The following is a 17966-nucleotide window of genomic DNA, read 5'->3' on the forward strand; positions in this document are numbered from 1 at the left end:
AAACCATGGATAATATCACTTCCATCAACACTGAACCAGCATGGATAATTTCACTTCAATCAACACTGAATAGGCATGGATAACTTCAATTCCATCAACATTGACCCACCATGGATAAAAACACTTCCATCAACACTGAACCAGCATGGATAACTTCACTTCCATCAACACTGAACCGGCATGGATAACATCACTTCAAACAACACTGAACCAGCATGGATAACTTCACTTCCATCAACACTGAACCATGGATAACTTCACTTCCATGAACACTGAACCAGCATGCATAACATCACTGCCATCAAAACTGAAGCAAGAATAACTTCACTTCCATCAACACTGAAACAGCATGGAAAATTTCACTTCCATCAACACTGGACAAGGATGGATAAAATCACTTCCATCAACACTGAAACATGGATAACTTCAATTCCATCGACACTGAACCAGCATGGATAACTTCACTTCCATCAACACTGAATCATGGATAACTTCACTTCCATCAACACTGAACCGGCATGGATAACATCACTTCAAACAACACTGAACCAGCATGGATAACTTCAATTCCATCAACACTGAACCAGCATGGATAATTTTACTGCCATCAACAGTAAACCATGGATAACTTCATTTCCATCAACACTGAACCAGAATGGATAACTTCACTTCTATCAACACTGAACAAGAAAGGATAACTTCACTTATATCAACACTGAACCATGGATAATATCACTTCCATCAACACTGGACCAGCATGGATAACTTCACTTCTATCAACACTGAATAGGCATGGATAACATCACTTCAAACAATACTGAACCAGCATGGATAACTTCAATTCCATCAACACTGAACCAGCATGGATAATTTTACTTCCATCAACAGTAAACCATGGATAACTTCACTTCCATCAACACTGAACCAGAATGGATAACTTCACTTCTATCAACACTGAACAAGCAAGGATAACTTCACTTCTATCAACACTAAATCATGGATAATATCACTTCCATCAACACTGAACCAGCATGGATAATTTCACTTCAATCAACACTAAACCAGCATGGATATCTTCAACTCCATCAACACTGAACCAGCATGGATAACTTCACTTCCATCAACACTGAAACAGCATGGATAACTTCACTTCCATCAACACTGAACTGGCATGGATAACTTCACTTCCATCAACACTGAACCAGCATGGATAACATCACTTCCATCAACACTGAACCAAGAATAACTTCACTTCCATCAACACTAAAACAGCATGGAAAATTTCACTTCCATCAACACTGGAGAGGAATGGATAACTTCACTTCCATCAACACTGAACCATGGATAACTTCACTTCCATCAACACTGAACCAGCATGGATAACTTCACTTCCATCAACACTGAACCAGCATGGATAACTTCACTTCCAGCAACACTGAACCATCATGGATAACTTCCCTTCCATCAACACTGAACCAGTATGGATAATTTCACTTCCATCAACAGTAAACCATGGATAACTTCACTTCCATCAACACTGAATCAGCATGGATAACTTCACTTCCATCAACACTGAACAAGCATGGATAACTTCACTTCTATCAACACTAAACCATGGATAATATCACTTCCATCAACACTGAACCAGCATGGATAATTTCACTTCAATCAACACTGAATAGGCATGGATAACTTCAATTCCATCAACATTGACCCACCATGGATAAAAACACTTCCATCAACACTGAACCAGCATGGATAACTTCACTTCCATCAACACTGAACCAGCATGGATAACTTCACTTCAATCAACACTGAACCAGCATGGATAACTTCACTTCCATCAACACTGAACCATGGATAACTTCTCTTCCATGAACACTGAACCAGCATGGATAACATCACTGCCATCAAAACTGAAGCAAGAATAACTTCACTTCCATCAACACTGAAACAGCATGGAAAATTTCACTTCCATCAACACTGGACAGGGATGGATAAAATCACTTCCATCAACACTGAAACATGGATAACTTCAATTCCATCGACACTGAACCAGCATGGATAACTTCACTTCCATCAACACTGAACCAGCATGGATAACTTCACTTCCATCAACACTGAACCAGCATGGATAACTTCACTTCCATCAACACTGAACCGGCATGGATAACATCACTTCAAACAACACTGAACCAGCATGGATAACTTCAATTCCATCAACACTGAACCAGAATGGATAACTTCACTTCTATCAACACTGAACAAGCAAGGATAACTTCACTTATATCAACACTAAACCATGGATAATATCACTTCCATCAACACTGGACCAGCATGGATAACTTCACTTCTATCAACACTGAATAGGCATGGATAACATCACTTCAAACAACACTGAACCAGCATGGATAACTTCAATTCCATCAACACTGAACCAGCATGGATAATTTTACTTCCATCAACAGTAAACCATAGATAACTTCACTTCCATCAACACTGAACCAGAATGGATAACTTCACTTCTATCAACACTGAACAAGCAAGGATAACTTCACTTCTATCAACACTAAATCATGGATAATATCACTTCCATCAACACTGAACCAGCATGGATAATTTCACTTCAATCAACACTAAACCAGCATGGATATCTTCAACTCCATCAACACTGAACCAGCATGGATAACTTCACTTCCATCAACACTGAACCAGCATGGATAACTTCACTTCCATCAACACTGAACCATGGATAACTTCACTTCCATGAACACTGAACCGGCATGGATAACATCACTTCCATCAAAACTGAACCATGGATAACTTCAATTCCATGAACACTGAACCGGCATGGATAACATCACTGCCATCAAAACTGAAGCAAGAATAACTTCACTTCCATCAACACTGAAACAACATGGAAAATTTCACTTCCATCAACACTGGACCAGCATGGATAACTTCACTTCAATCAACACAAAACCAGCATGGATAACTTCAATTCCATCAACACTGAACCAGCATGGATAACTTCACTTCCATCAACACTGAACCAGTATGGATAACGTCAGTTCCATCAACACTGAACCAGCATGGATAACTTCACTTCCATCAACACTGAACCGGCATGGATAACATCACTTCAAACAACACTGAACCAGCATGGATAACTTCCCTTCCATCAACACTGAACCAGCATGGATAATTTCACTTCCATCAACAGTAAACCATGGATAACTTCACTTCCATCAACACTGAACCAGCATGGATAACTTCACTTCTATCAACACTGAACCAGTACGGATAATTTCACTTCCATCAACAGTAAACACTGGATAACTTCACTTCCATCAACCTGAACCACCATGGATAACCTCACTTCCATCAACACTGAACCATGGATAATTGCAGTTCCATCAACACTGAACCAGCATGGATAACATCACTTCCATCAACACTGAACCATGGATAACTTCACTTCCATCAACACTGAACCGGAATGGATAACATCACTTCCATCAACACTGAACCAAGAATAACTTCACTAACATCAACACTGAAACAGCATGGATAGCCTTAATTCCATCAACACTGATCCGGCATGGATAACATCACTTCCATCAACACTGAACCAGCATGGATAACTTCACTTCCATCAACACTAAACTGGCATGGTTAACATCTCTTCCATCAAAACTGAACCAGCATGGATATCTTCACTTCGTTCAACACTAAACCAGCATGGATAATTTCACTTCCCTCAGCACTGAACCAGCATGTATAACTTCACTTCCATCAACACTGAACCATGGATAACTTCACTTCAATCAACACTGAACCAGCATTGATAACTTCACTTCCATCAACACTGAACCAGCATGGATAACTTCACTTTAATCAACACTAAACCCATGGATAACTTCACTTCCATCAGCACTGGACCAGCATGGATAACTTCACTTCTATCAACACTAAACCATGGATAATATCACTTCCATCAACACTGAACCAGCATGGATAACTTCACTTCAATCAACACTAAACCAGCATGGATAACTTCACTTCTATCAACACTGAATAGGCATGGATAACTTCAATTCCATCAACATTGACCCACCATGGATAAAAACACTTCCATCAACACTGAAACATGGATAACTTCAATTCCATCGACACTGAACCAGCATGGATAACTTCACTTCCATCAACACTGAACCGGCATGGATAACATCACTTCAAACAACACTGAACCAGCATGGATAACTTCAATTCCATCAACACTGAACCAGCATGAATAATTTTACTTCCATCAACAGTAAGCCATGGATAACTTCACTTCCATCAACACTGAACCATAATGGATAACATCACTTCTATCAACACTGAACAAGCAAGGATAACTTCACTTCTATCAACACTAAACCATGGATAATATCACTTCCATCAACACTGAACCAGCATGGATAATTTCACTTCAATTGACACTGAATAGTCATGGATAACTTCAATTCCATCAACATTGACCCACCATGGATAAAAACACTTCCATCAACACTGAAACATGGATAACTTCAATTCCATCAACACTGAACCAGCATGGATAATTTTACTTCCATCAACAGTAAACCATGGATAACTTCACTTCCATCAACACTGAACCAGAATGGATAACTTCACTTCGATCAACACTGAACAATCAAGGATAACTTCACTTATATCAACACTAAACCATGGATTATATCACTTCCATCAACACTGGACCAGCATGGATAACTTCACTTCTATCAGCACTGAATAGGCATGGATAACATCACTTCAAACAACACTGAACCAGCATGGATAACTTCAATTCCATCAACACTGAACCAGCATGGATAATTTTACTTCCATCAACAGTAAACCATGGATAACTTCACTTCCATCAACACTGAACCAGAATGGATAACTTCACTTCTATCAACACTGAACAAGCAAGGATAACTTCACTTCTATCAACACTAAATCATGGATAATATCACTTCCATCAACACTGAACCAGCATGGATAATTTCACTTCAATCAACACTAAACCAGCATGGATATCTTCAACTCCATCAACACTGAACCAGCATGGATAACTTCACTTCCATCAACACTGAACCAGCATGGATAACTTCACTTCCATCAGCACTGAACCGGCATGGATAACATCACTTCAAACAACACTGAACCAGCATGGATAACTTCACTTGCATCAACACTGAACCATGGATAACTTCACTTCCATGAACACTGAACCGGCATGGATAACATCACTGCCATCAAAACTGAAGCAAGAATAACTTCACTTCCATCAACACTGAAACAGCATGGAAAATTTCACTTCCATCAACACTGGACAGGCATGGATAAAATCACTTCCTTCAACACTGAAACATGGATAACTTCAATTCCATCGACACTGAACCAGCATGGATAACTTCACTTCCATCAACACTGAATCATGGATAACTTCACTTCCATCAACACTGAACCAGCATGGATAACTTCACTTCCATCAACACTGAACCGGCATGGATAACATCACTTCAAACAACACTGAACCAGCATGGATAACTTCAATTCCATCAACACTGAACCAGCATGGATAATTTCACTTCCATCAACAGTAAACCATGGATAACTTCACTTCCATCAACACTGAACCAGCATGGATAACTTCACTTCTATCAACACTGAAACAGTATGGATAATTTCACTTCCATCAACAGTAAACCCTGGATAACTTCACTTCCATCAACACTGAACCAGCATGGATAACTTCACTTCCATCAACACTGAACCATGGATAATATCACTTCCATCAACACTGAACCACCATGGATAACCTCACTTCCATCAACACTGAACCATGGATAACTTCACTTCCATCAACACTGAAACGGCATGGAAAACATCACTTCCATGAACACTGAACCAAGAATAACTTCACTAACATCAACACTGAAACAGCATGGATAGCCTTACTTCCATCAACACTGATCCGGCATGGATAACATCACTTCCATCAACACTAAACTGGCATCGTTAACATCTCTTCCATCAAAACTGAACCAGCATGGATATCTTCACTTCGTTCAACACTAAACCAGCATGGATAATTTCACTTCCCTCAGCACTGAACCAGCATGGATAACTTCACTTCAATCAACACTAAACCAGCATAGATAACTTCACTTCCATCATCACTGAATAAGCATGGATAACTTCACTTCCATCAACACTGAACCATGGATAATATCACTTCCATCAACACTGAGCCACCATGGATAACGTCACTTCCATCAACACTGAAACAGCATGGATAACTTCACTTCAATCAACACTTATTCGTCATGGATAACATCACTTCCATCAACACTGAACCGTGGATAACTTCAATTCCATCAACACTGAACCAGCATGGATAACATCACTTCCATCAACACTAAACCGGCATTGATAACATCTCTTCCATCAAAACTGAACCAGCATGGATATCTTCACTTCGTTCAGCACTAAACCAGCATGGATAATTTCACTTCCCTCAACACTGAACCAGCATGGATAACTTCACTTCCATCAACACTGAACCAGCAGGGATAACTTCACTTCCATCAACACTGAACCAGCATGGATAACTTCACTTCTATCAACACTGAATAGGCATGGATAACATCACTTCAAACAACACTGAACCAGCATGGGTAACTTCAATTCCATCAACACTGAACCAGCATGGATAATTTTACTTCCATCAACAGTAAACCATGGATAACTTCACTTCCATCAACACTGAACCAGAATGAATAACTTCACTTCTATCAACACTGAACAAGCAAGGATAACTTCACTTCTATCAACACTAAACCATGGATAATATCACTTCCATCAACACTGAACCAGCATGGATAATTTCACTTCAATCAACACTAAACCAGCATGGATATCTTCAACTCCATCAACACTGAACCAGCATGGATAACTTCACTTCCATCAACACTGAACCAGCATGGATAACTTCACTTCCATCAACACTGAACCGGCATGGATAACATCACTTCAAACAACACTGAACCAGCATGGATAACTTCACTTCCATCAACACTGAACCATGGATAACTTCACTTCCATCAACACTGAACCAGCATGGATAACATCACTTCCATCAACACTGAACCAAGAATAACTTCACTTCCATCAACACTGAAACATCATGGATAATTTCACTTCCATCAACACTGGACCAGCATGGATAAAATCACTTCCATCAACACTGAAACATGGATAACTTCAATTCCATCAACACTGAACCAGCATGGATAACTTCACTTCCATCAACACTGAACCAGCATGGATAACTTCACTTCCATCAACACTGAACCAGCATGGATAACTTCACTTCCATCAACACTGAACCGGCATGGATAACTTCACTTCTATCAACACTGAACAAGCAAGGATAACTTCACTTCTATCAACACTAAATCATGGATAATATCACTTCCATCAACACTGAACCAGCATGGATAATTTCACTTCAATCAACACTAAACCAGCATGGATATCTTCAACTCCATCAACACTGAACCAGCATGGATAACTTCACTTCCATCAACACTGAACCAGCATGGATAACTTCACTTCCATCAACACTGAACCAGCATGGATAACTTCACTTTAATCAACACTAAACCAGAATGGATAACTTCACTTCCATCAGCACTGAACCAGCATGGATAACTTCACTTCTATCAACACTGAATAGGCATGGATAACATCACTTCAAACAACACTGAACCAGCATGGATAACTTCAATTCCATCAACACTGAACCAGCATGGATAATTTTACTTCCATCAACAGTAAACCATGGATAACTTCACTTCCATCAACACTGAACCAGAATGGATAACTTCACTTCTATCAACACTGAACAAGCAAGGATAACTTCACTTCTATCAACACTAAATCATGGATAATATCACATCCATCAACACTGAACCAGCATGGATAATTTCACTTCAATCAACACTAAACCAGCATGGATATCTTCAACTCCATCAACACTGAACCAGCACGGATAACTTCACTTCCATGAACACTGAACCGGCATGGATAACATCACTGCCATCAACACTGAAACATGGATAACTTCAATTCCATCGACACTGAACCAGCATGGATAACTTCACTTCCATCAACACTGAAACAGCATGGATAACTTCACTTCCATCAACACTAAACCAGCATGGATATCTTCAACTCCATCAACACTGAACCAGCATGGATAACTTCACTTCCATCAACACTGAAACAGCATGGATAACTTCACTTCCATCAACACTAAACTGGCATGGATAACTTCACTACAAACAACACTGAACCAGCATGGATAACTTCACTTCCATCAACACTGAACCAGCATGGATAACTTCACTTCTATCAACACTGAACAAGCATGGATAACTTCACTTCAATCAACACAAAACCAGCATGGATAACTTCAATTCCATCAACACTGAACCAGCATGGATAACTTCACTTCCATCAACACTGAACCAGTATGGATAACTTCAGTTCCATCAACACTGAACCAGCATGGGAAATTTCACTTCCATCAACACTGAACCAGCATGGATAACTTCACATCCCGCAACACTGAACCATCATGGATAACTTCCCTTCCATCAACACTGAACCAAGAATAACTTCACTAACATCAACACTGAAACAGCATGGATAGCCTTACTTCCATCAACACTGATCCGGCATGGATAACATCACTTCCATCAACACTGAAGCATGGATAACTTCAATTCCATCAACACTGAACCAGCATGGATAACTTCACTTCCATCAACATTAAACTGGCATCGTTAACATCTCTTCCATCAAAACTGAACCAGCATGGATATCTTCACTTCGTTCAACACTGAACCAGCATGGATAATTTCACTTCCATCAACACTGAACCAGCATGGATAACTTCACTTCCATCAACACTGAACCAGCATGGATAACTTCACTTCCATCAACACTGAACCAGCATGGATAACTTCACTTCCATCAACACTGAACCGGCATGGATAACATCACTTCCATCAACACTGAACCAAGAATAACTTCACTAACATCAACACTGAAACAGCATGGATAGCCTTACTTTCATCAACACTGATCCGGCATGGATAACATCACTTCCATCAACACTGAAGCATGGATAACTTCAATTCCATCAACACTGAACCAGCATGGATAACTTCACTTCCATCAACACTAAACTGGCATGGTTAACATCTCTTCCATCAAAACTGAACCAGCATGGATATCTTCACTTCGTTCAACACTGAAAGATGGATAACTTCAATTCCATCAACACTGAATCAGCATGGATAATTTTACTTCCATCAACACTGAAATCATGGATAACTTCACTTCCATCAACACTGAACCAGCATGGATAACTTCACTTCCATCAACACTGAACCAGCATGGATAACTTCACTTTAATCAACATTAAACCAGAATGGATAACTTCACTTCCATCAGCACTGGACCAACATGGATAATTTTAATTCCATCAACAGTAAACCATGGATAACTTCACTTCCATCAACACTGAAACCAGAATGGATAACTTCACTTCTATCAACACTGAACAAGCAAGGATAACTTCACTTCTATCAACACTAAACCATGGATAATATCACTTCCATCAACACTGAACCAGCATGGATAATTTCACTTCAATCAACACTAAACCAGCATGGATATCTTCAACTCCATCAACACTGAACCAGCATGGATAACTTCACTTCCATCAACACTGAACCAGCATGGATAACTTCACTTCCATCAACACTGAACCAGCATGGATAACTTCACTTTAATCAACACTAAACCAGAATGGATAACTTCACTTCCATCAGCACTGAACCAGCATGGATAACTTCACTTCTATCAACACTGAATAGGCATGGATAACATCACTTCAAACAACACTGAACGAGCATGGATAACTTCAATTCCATCAACACTGAACCAGCATGGATAATTTTACTTCCATCAACAGTAAACCATGGATAACTTCACTTCCATCAACACTGAAACCAGAATGGATAACTTCACTTCTATCAACACTGAACAAGCAAGGATAACTTCACTTCTATCAACACTAAATCATGGATAATATCACTTCCATCAACACTGAACCAGCATGGATAATTTCACTTCAATCAACACTAAACCAGCATGGATATCTTCAACTCCATCAACACTGAACCAGCATGGATAACTTCACTTCCATGAACACTGAACCGGCATGGATAACATCACTGCCATCAAAACTGAAGCAAGAATAACTTCACTTCCATCAACACTGGACAGGCATGGATAAAATTACTTCCATCAACACTGAAACATGGATAACTTCAATTCCATCAACACTGAACCAGCATGGATAACTTCACTTCCATCAACACTGAACCAGCATGGATAACTTCACTTTAATCAACACTAAACCAGAATGGATAACTTCACTTCCATCAACACTGAACCAGCATGGATAACTTCACTTCTATCAACACTGAATAGGCATGGATAACATCACTTCAAACAACACTGAACCAGCATGGATAACTTCAATTCCATCAACACTGAACCAGCATGGATAATTTTACTTCCATCAACAGTAAACCATGGATAACTTCACTTCCATCAACACTGAACCAGAATGGATAACTTCACTTCTATCAACACTGAACAAGCAAGGATAACTTCACTTCTATCAACACTAAACCATGGATAATATCACTTCCATCAACACTGAACCAGCATGGATAATTTCACTTCAATCAACACTAAACCAGCATGGATATCTTCAACTCCATCAACACTGAACCAGCATGGATAACTTCACTTCCATCAACACTGAACCGGCATGGATAACATCACTTCCATCAACACTGAACCATGGATAACTTCACTTCCATCAACACTGAACCAGCATGGATAACTTCACTTCCATCAACACTGGATCAGCATGGATAACTTCACTTCAATCAACACTAAACCAGCATGGATAACTTCAACTCCATCAACACTGAACCAGCATGGATAACTTCACTTCCATCAACAGTGAACCAGCATGGATAACTTCACTTCCATCAACACTGAACTGGCATGGATATCTTCACTTCAAACAACACTGAACCAGCATGGATAACTTCACTTCCATCAACACTGAACCAGCATGGATAACTTCACTTCTATCAACACTGAACCAGCATGGATAACTTCACTTCAATCAACACTAAACCAGCATGGATAACTTCAATTCCATCAACACTGAACCAGCATGGATAACTTCACTTCCATCAACACTGGACAGGCATGGATAAGATCACTTCCATCAGCACTGAATAGGCATGGAAAACTTCACTTCTATTAACACTGAACCATGGATAACTTCACTTCCATCAACACTGAACCGGCATGGATAACATCACTTCCATGAACACTGAACCAAGAATAACTTCACTAACATCAACACTGAAACAGCATGGATAGCCTTACTTCCATCAACACTGATCCGGCATGGATAACATCACTTCCATCAACACTGAACCAGCATGGATAACTTCAATTCTATCAACACTGATCCAGCATGGGTAACTTCACTTCCATCAACACTGAACCGGCATGGATAACTTCATTCAATCAACACTGAACCAGCATGGATATCTTCACTTCGTTCAACACTAAACCAGCATGGATAATTTCACTTCCCTCAGCACTGAACCAGCATGGATAACTTCACTTTAATCAACACTAAACCACAATGGATAACTTCACTTCCATCAGCACTGAACCATGGATAACTTCACTTCCATCAACACTGAACCGGCATGGATAACATCACTTCCATCAACACTGAACCAGCATGGATAACTTCACTTCCATCAACACTGAAACAGCATGGATAGCCTTACTTTCATCAACACTGATCCGGCATGGATAACATCACTTCCATCAACACTGAAGCATGGATAACTTCAATTCCATCAACACTGAACCAGCATGGATAACTTCACTTCCATCAACACTAAACTGGCATCGTTAACATCTCTTCCATCAAAACTGAACCAGCATGGATATCTTCACTTCGTTCAACACTAAACCAGCATGGATAATTTCACTTCCCTCAGCACTGAACCAGCATGGATAACTTCACTTTAATCAACACTAAACCAGAATGGATAACTTCACTTCCATCAGCACTGGACCAGCATGGATAACTTCACTTCCATCAACACTGAACCAGCATGGATAACTTCACTTTAATCAACATTAAACCAGAATGGATAACTTCACTTCCATCAGCACTGGACCAACATGGATAATTTTAATTCCATCAACAGTAAACCATGGATAACTTCACTTCCATCAACACTGAAACCAGAATGGATAACTTCACTTCTATCAACACTGAACAAGCAAGGATAACTTCACTTCTATCAGCACTAAGTCATGGATAATATCACTTCCATCAACACTGAACCAGCATGGATAATTTCACTTCAATCAACACTAAACCAGCATGGATATCTTCAACTCCATCAACACTGAACCAGCATGGATAACTTCACTTCCATCAACACTGAACCAGCATGGATAACTTCACTTCCATCAACACTGAACCAGCATGGATAACTTCACTTTAATCAACACTAAACCAGAATGGATAACTTCACTTCCATCAGCACTGAACCAGCATGGATAACTTCACTTCTATCAACACTGAATAGGCATGGATAACATCACTTCAAACAACACTGAACCAGCATGGATAACTTCAATTCCATCAACACTGAACCAGCATGGATAATTTTACTTCCATCAACAGTAAACCATGGATAACTTCACTTCCATCAACACTGAAACCAGAATGGATAACTTCACTTCTATCAACACTGAACAAGCAAGGATAACTTGACTTCTATCAACACTAAATCATGGATAATATCACATCCATCAACACTGAACCAGCATGGATAATTTCACTTCAATCAACACTAAACCAGCATGGATATCTTCAACTCCATCAACACTGAACCAGCATGGATAACTTCACTTCCATGAACACTGAACCGGCATGGATAACATTACTGCCATCAAAACTGAAGCAAGAATAACTTCACTTCCATCAACACTGGACAGGCATGGATAAAATTACTTCCATCAACACTGAAACATGGATAACTTCAATTCCATCGACACTGAACCAGCATGGATAACTTCACTTCCATCAACACTGAACCATAATGGATAACATCACTTCTATCAACACTGAACAAGCAAGGATAACTACACTTCTATCAACACTAAACCATGGATAATATCACTTCCATCAACACTGAACCAGCATGGATAATTTCACTTCAATCAACACTGAATAGGCATGGATAACTTCAATTCCATCAACATTGACCCACCATGGATAAAAACACTTCCATCAACACTGAAACATGGATAACTTCAATTCCATCAACACTGAACCAGCATGGATAATTTTACTTCCATCAACAGTAAACCATGGATAACTTCAATTCCATCAACACTGAACCAGAATGGATAACTTCACTTCGATCAACACTGAACAATCAAGGATAACTTCACTTATATCAACACTAAACCATGGATAATATCACTTCCATCAACACTGGACCAGCATGGATAACTTCACTTCTATCAACACTGAATAGGCATGGATAACATCACTTCAAACAACACTGAACCAGCATGGATAACTTCAATTCCATCAACACTGAACCAGAATGGATAACTTCACTTCTATCAACACTGAACCAGCAAGGATAACTTCACTTCTATCAACACTAAATCATGGATAATATCACTTCCATCAACACTGAACCAGCATGGATAATTTCACTTCAATCAACACTAAACCAGCATGGATATCTTCAACTCCATCAACACTGAACCAGCATGGATAACTTCACTTCCATCAACACTGAACCAGCATGGATAACTTCACTTCCATCAACACTGAACCGGCATGGATAACTTCACTTCAAACAACACTGAACCAGCATGGATAACTTCACTTCCATCAACACTGAACCAGCATGGATAACTTCACTTCCATCAACACTGAACCAGCATGGATAACTTCACTTCCATCAACACTGAACCAGCATGGATAACTTCACTTCCATCAACACTAAACCAGCATGGATAACTTCACTTCCATCAACACTGGACCAGCATGGATAAAAACACTTCCATCAACACTGAAACATGGATAACTTCAATTCCATCGACACTGAACCAGCATGGATAACTTCACTTCCATCAACACTGAACCAGCATGGATAACTTCACTTCCATCAACACTGAACCGGCATGGATAACATCACTTCAAACAACACTGAACCAGCATGGATAACTTCAATTCCATCAACACTGAACCAGCATGGATAATTTCACTACCATCAACAGTAAACCATGGATAACTTCACTTCCATCAACACTGAACCAGCATGGATAACTTCACTTCTATCAACACTGAACAAGCATGGATAACTTCACTTCCATCAACACTGAACCATGGATAATATCACTTCCATCAACACTGGACCAGCATGGATAACTTCACTTCTATCAACACTGAATAGGCATGGATAACATCACTTCAAACAACACTGAACCAGCATGGATAACTTCAATTCCATCAACACTGAACCAGCATGGATAATTTTACTTCCATCAACAGTAAACCATGGATAACTTCACTTCCATCAACACTGAACCAGAATGGATAACTTCACTTCTATCAACACTGAACAAGCAAGGATAACTTCACTTCTATCAACACTAAATCATGGATAACTTCACTTCCATCAACACTGAACCAGCATGGATAACTTCACTTCAATCAACACTAAACCAGCATGGATATCTTCAACTCCATCAACACTGAACCAGCATGGATAACTTCACTTCCATCAACAGTGAACCAGCATGGATAACTTCACTTCCATCAACACTGAACCAGCATGGATAACTTCACTTCCATCAACACTGAACCAGCATGGATAACTTCACTTCCATCAACACTGAACCATGGATAACTTCACTTCCATGAACACTGAACCGGCATGGATAACATCACTTCCATCAAAACTGAAGCAAGAATAACTTCACTTCCATCAACACTGAAACAACATGGAAAATTTCACTTCCATCAACACTGTACAGGCATGGATAAGATCACTTCCATCAACACTGAAACATGGATAACTTCAATTCCATCGACACTGAACCAGCATGGATAACTTCACTTCCATCAACACTGAACCAGCATGGATAACTTCACTTCCATCAACACTGAACCAGCATGGATAACTTCACTTCCATCAACACTGAACCGGCATGGATAACATCACTTCAAACAACACTGAACCAGCATGGATAACTTCAATTCCATCAACACTGAACCAGCATGGATAATTTCACTTCCATCAACAGTAAACCATGGATAACTTCACTTCCATCAACACTGAACCAGCATGGATAACTTCACTTCTATCAACACTGAACCAGTACGGATAATTTCACTTCCATCAACAGTAAACACTGGATAACTTCACTTCCATCAACCTGAACCACCATGGATAACCTCACTTCCATCAACACTGAACCATGGATAATTGCAGTTCCATCAACACTGAACCAGCATGGATAACATCACTTCCATCAACACTGAACCATGGATAACTTCACTTCCATCAACACTGAACCGGAATGGATAACATCACTTCCATCAACACTGAACCAAGAATAACTTCACTAACATCAACACTGAAACAGCATGGATAGCCTTAATTCCATCAACACTGATCCGGCATGGATAACATCACTTCCATCAACACTGAAGCATGGATAACTTCACTTCCATCAACACTAAACTGGCATGGTTAACATCTCTTCCATCAAAACTGAACCAGCATGGATATCTTCACTTCGTTCAACACTAAACCAGCATGGATAATTTCACTTCCCTCAGCACTGAACCAGCATGTATAACTTCACTTCCATCAACACTGAACCATGGATAACTTCACTTCAATCAACACTGAACCAGCATGGATAACTTCACTTCCATCAACACTGAACCAGCATGGTTAACTTCACTTTAATCAACACTAAACCAGAATGGATAACTTCACTTCCATCAGCACTGGACCAGCATGGATAACTTCACTTCTATCAACACTAAACCATGGATAATATCACTTCCATCAACACTGAACCAGCATGGATAACTTCACTTCTATCAACACTAAACCAGCATGGATAACTTCACTTCTATCAACACTGAATAGGCATGGATAACTTCAATTCCATCAAAATTGACCCACCATGGATAAAAACACTTCCATCAACACTGAAACATGGATAACTTCAATTCCATCGACACTGAACCAGCATGGATAACTTCAATTCCATCAACACTGAACCGGCATGGATAACATCACTTCAAACAACACTGAACCAGCATGGATAACTTCAATTCCATCAACACTGAACCAGCATGGATAATTTTACTTCCATCAACAGTAAACCATGGATAACTTCACTTCCATCAACACTGAACCAGAATGGATAACTTCACTTCTATCAACACTGAACAAGCAAGGATAACTTCACTTCTATCAACACTAAACCATGGATAATATCACTTCCATCAACACTGAACCAGCATGGATAATTTCACTTCAATTGACACTGAATAGTCATGGATAACTTCAATTCCATCAACATTGACCCACGATGGATAAAAACACTTCCATCAACACTGAAACATGGATAACTTCAATTCCATCAACACTGAACCAGCATGGATAAATTCACTTCCATCAACACTGAACCATGGATAACTTCACTTCCATCAACACTGAACCAGAATGGATAACTTCACTTCGATCAACACTGAACAAGCAAGGATAACTTCACTTATCTCAACACTAAACCATCGATAATATCACTTCCATCAACACTGGACCAGCATGGATAACTTCACTTCTATCAACACTGAATAGGCATGGATAACATCACTTCAAACAACACTGAACCAGCATGGATAACTTCAATTCCATCAACACTGAACCAGCATGGATAATTTTACTTCCATCAACAGTAAACCATGGATAACTTCACTTCCATCAACACTGAACCAGAATGGATAACTTCACTTCTATCAACACTGAACAAGCAAGGATAACTTCACTTCTATCAACACTAAATCATGGATAATATCACTTCCATCAACACTGAACCAGCATGGATAATTTCACTTCAATCAAAACTAAACCAGCATGGATATCTTCAACTCCATCAACACTGAACCAGCATGGATAACTTCACTTCCATCAACACTGAACCATGGATAACTTCACTTCCATGAACACTGAACCGGCATGGATAACATCACTGCCATCAAAACTGAAGCAAGAATAACTTCACTTCCATCAACACTGAAACAGCATGGAAAATTTCACTTCCATCAACACTGGACAGGCATGGATAAAATCACTTCCATCAACACTGAAACATGGATAACTTCAATTCCATCGACACTGAACCAGCATGGATAACTTCACTTCCATCAACACTGAATCATGGATAACTTCACTTCCATCAACACTGAACCAGCATGGATAACTTCACTTCCATCAACACTGAACCGGCATGGATAACATCACTTCAAACAACACTGAACCAGCATGGATAACTTCAATTCCATCAACACTGAACCAGCATGGATAATTTCACTTCCATCAACAGTAAACCATGGATAACTTCACTTCCATCAACACTGAACCAGCATGGATAACTTCACTTCCATCAACACTGAACCAGCA

This window comes from Mobula hypostoma, chromosome 18 (genome assembly GCF_963921235.1).
Source record: "Mobula hypostoma chromosome 18, sMobHyp1.1, whole genome shotgun sequence".
Classification (NCBI taxonomy): domain Eukaryota; kingdom Metazoa; phylum Chordata; class Chondrichthyes; order Myliobatiformes; family Myliobatidae; genus Mobula; species Mobula hypostoma.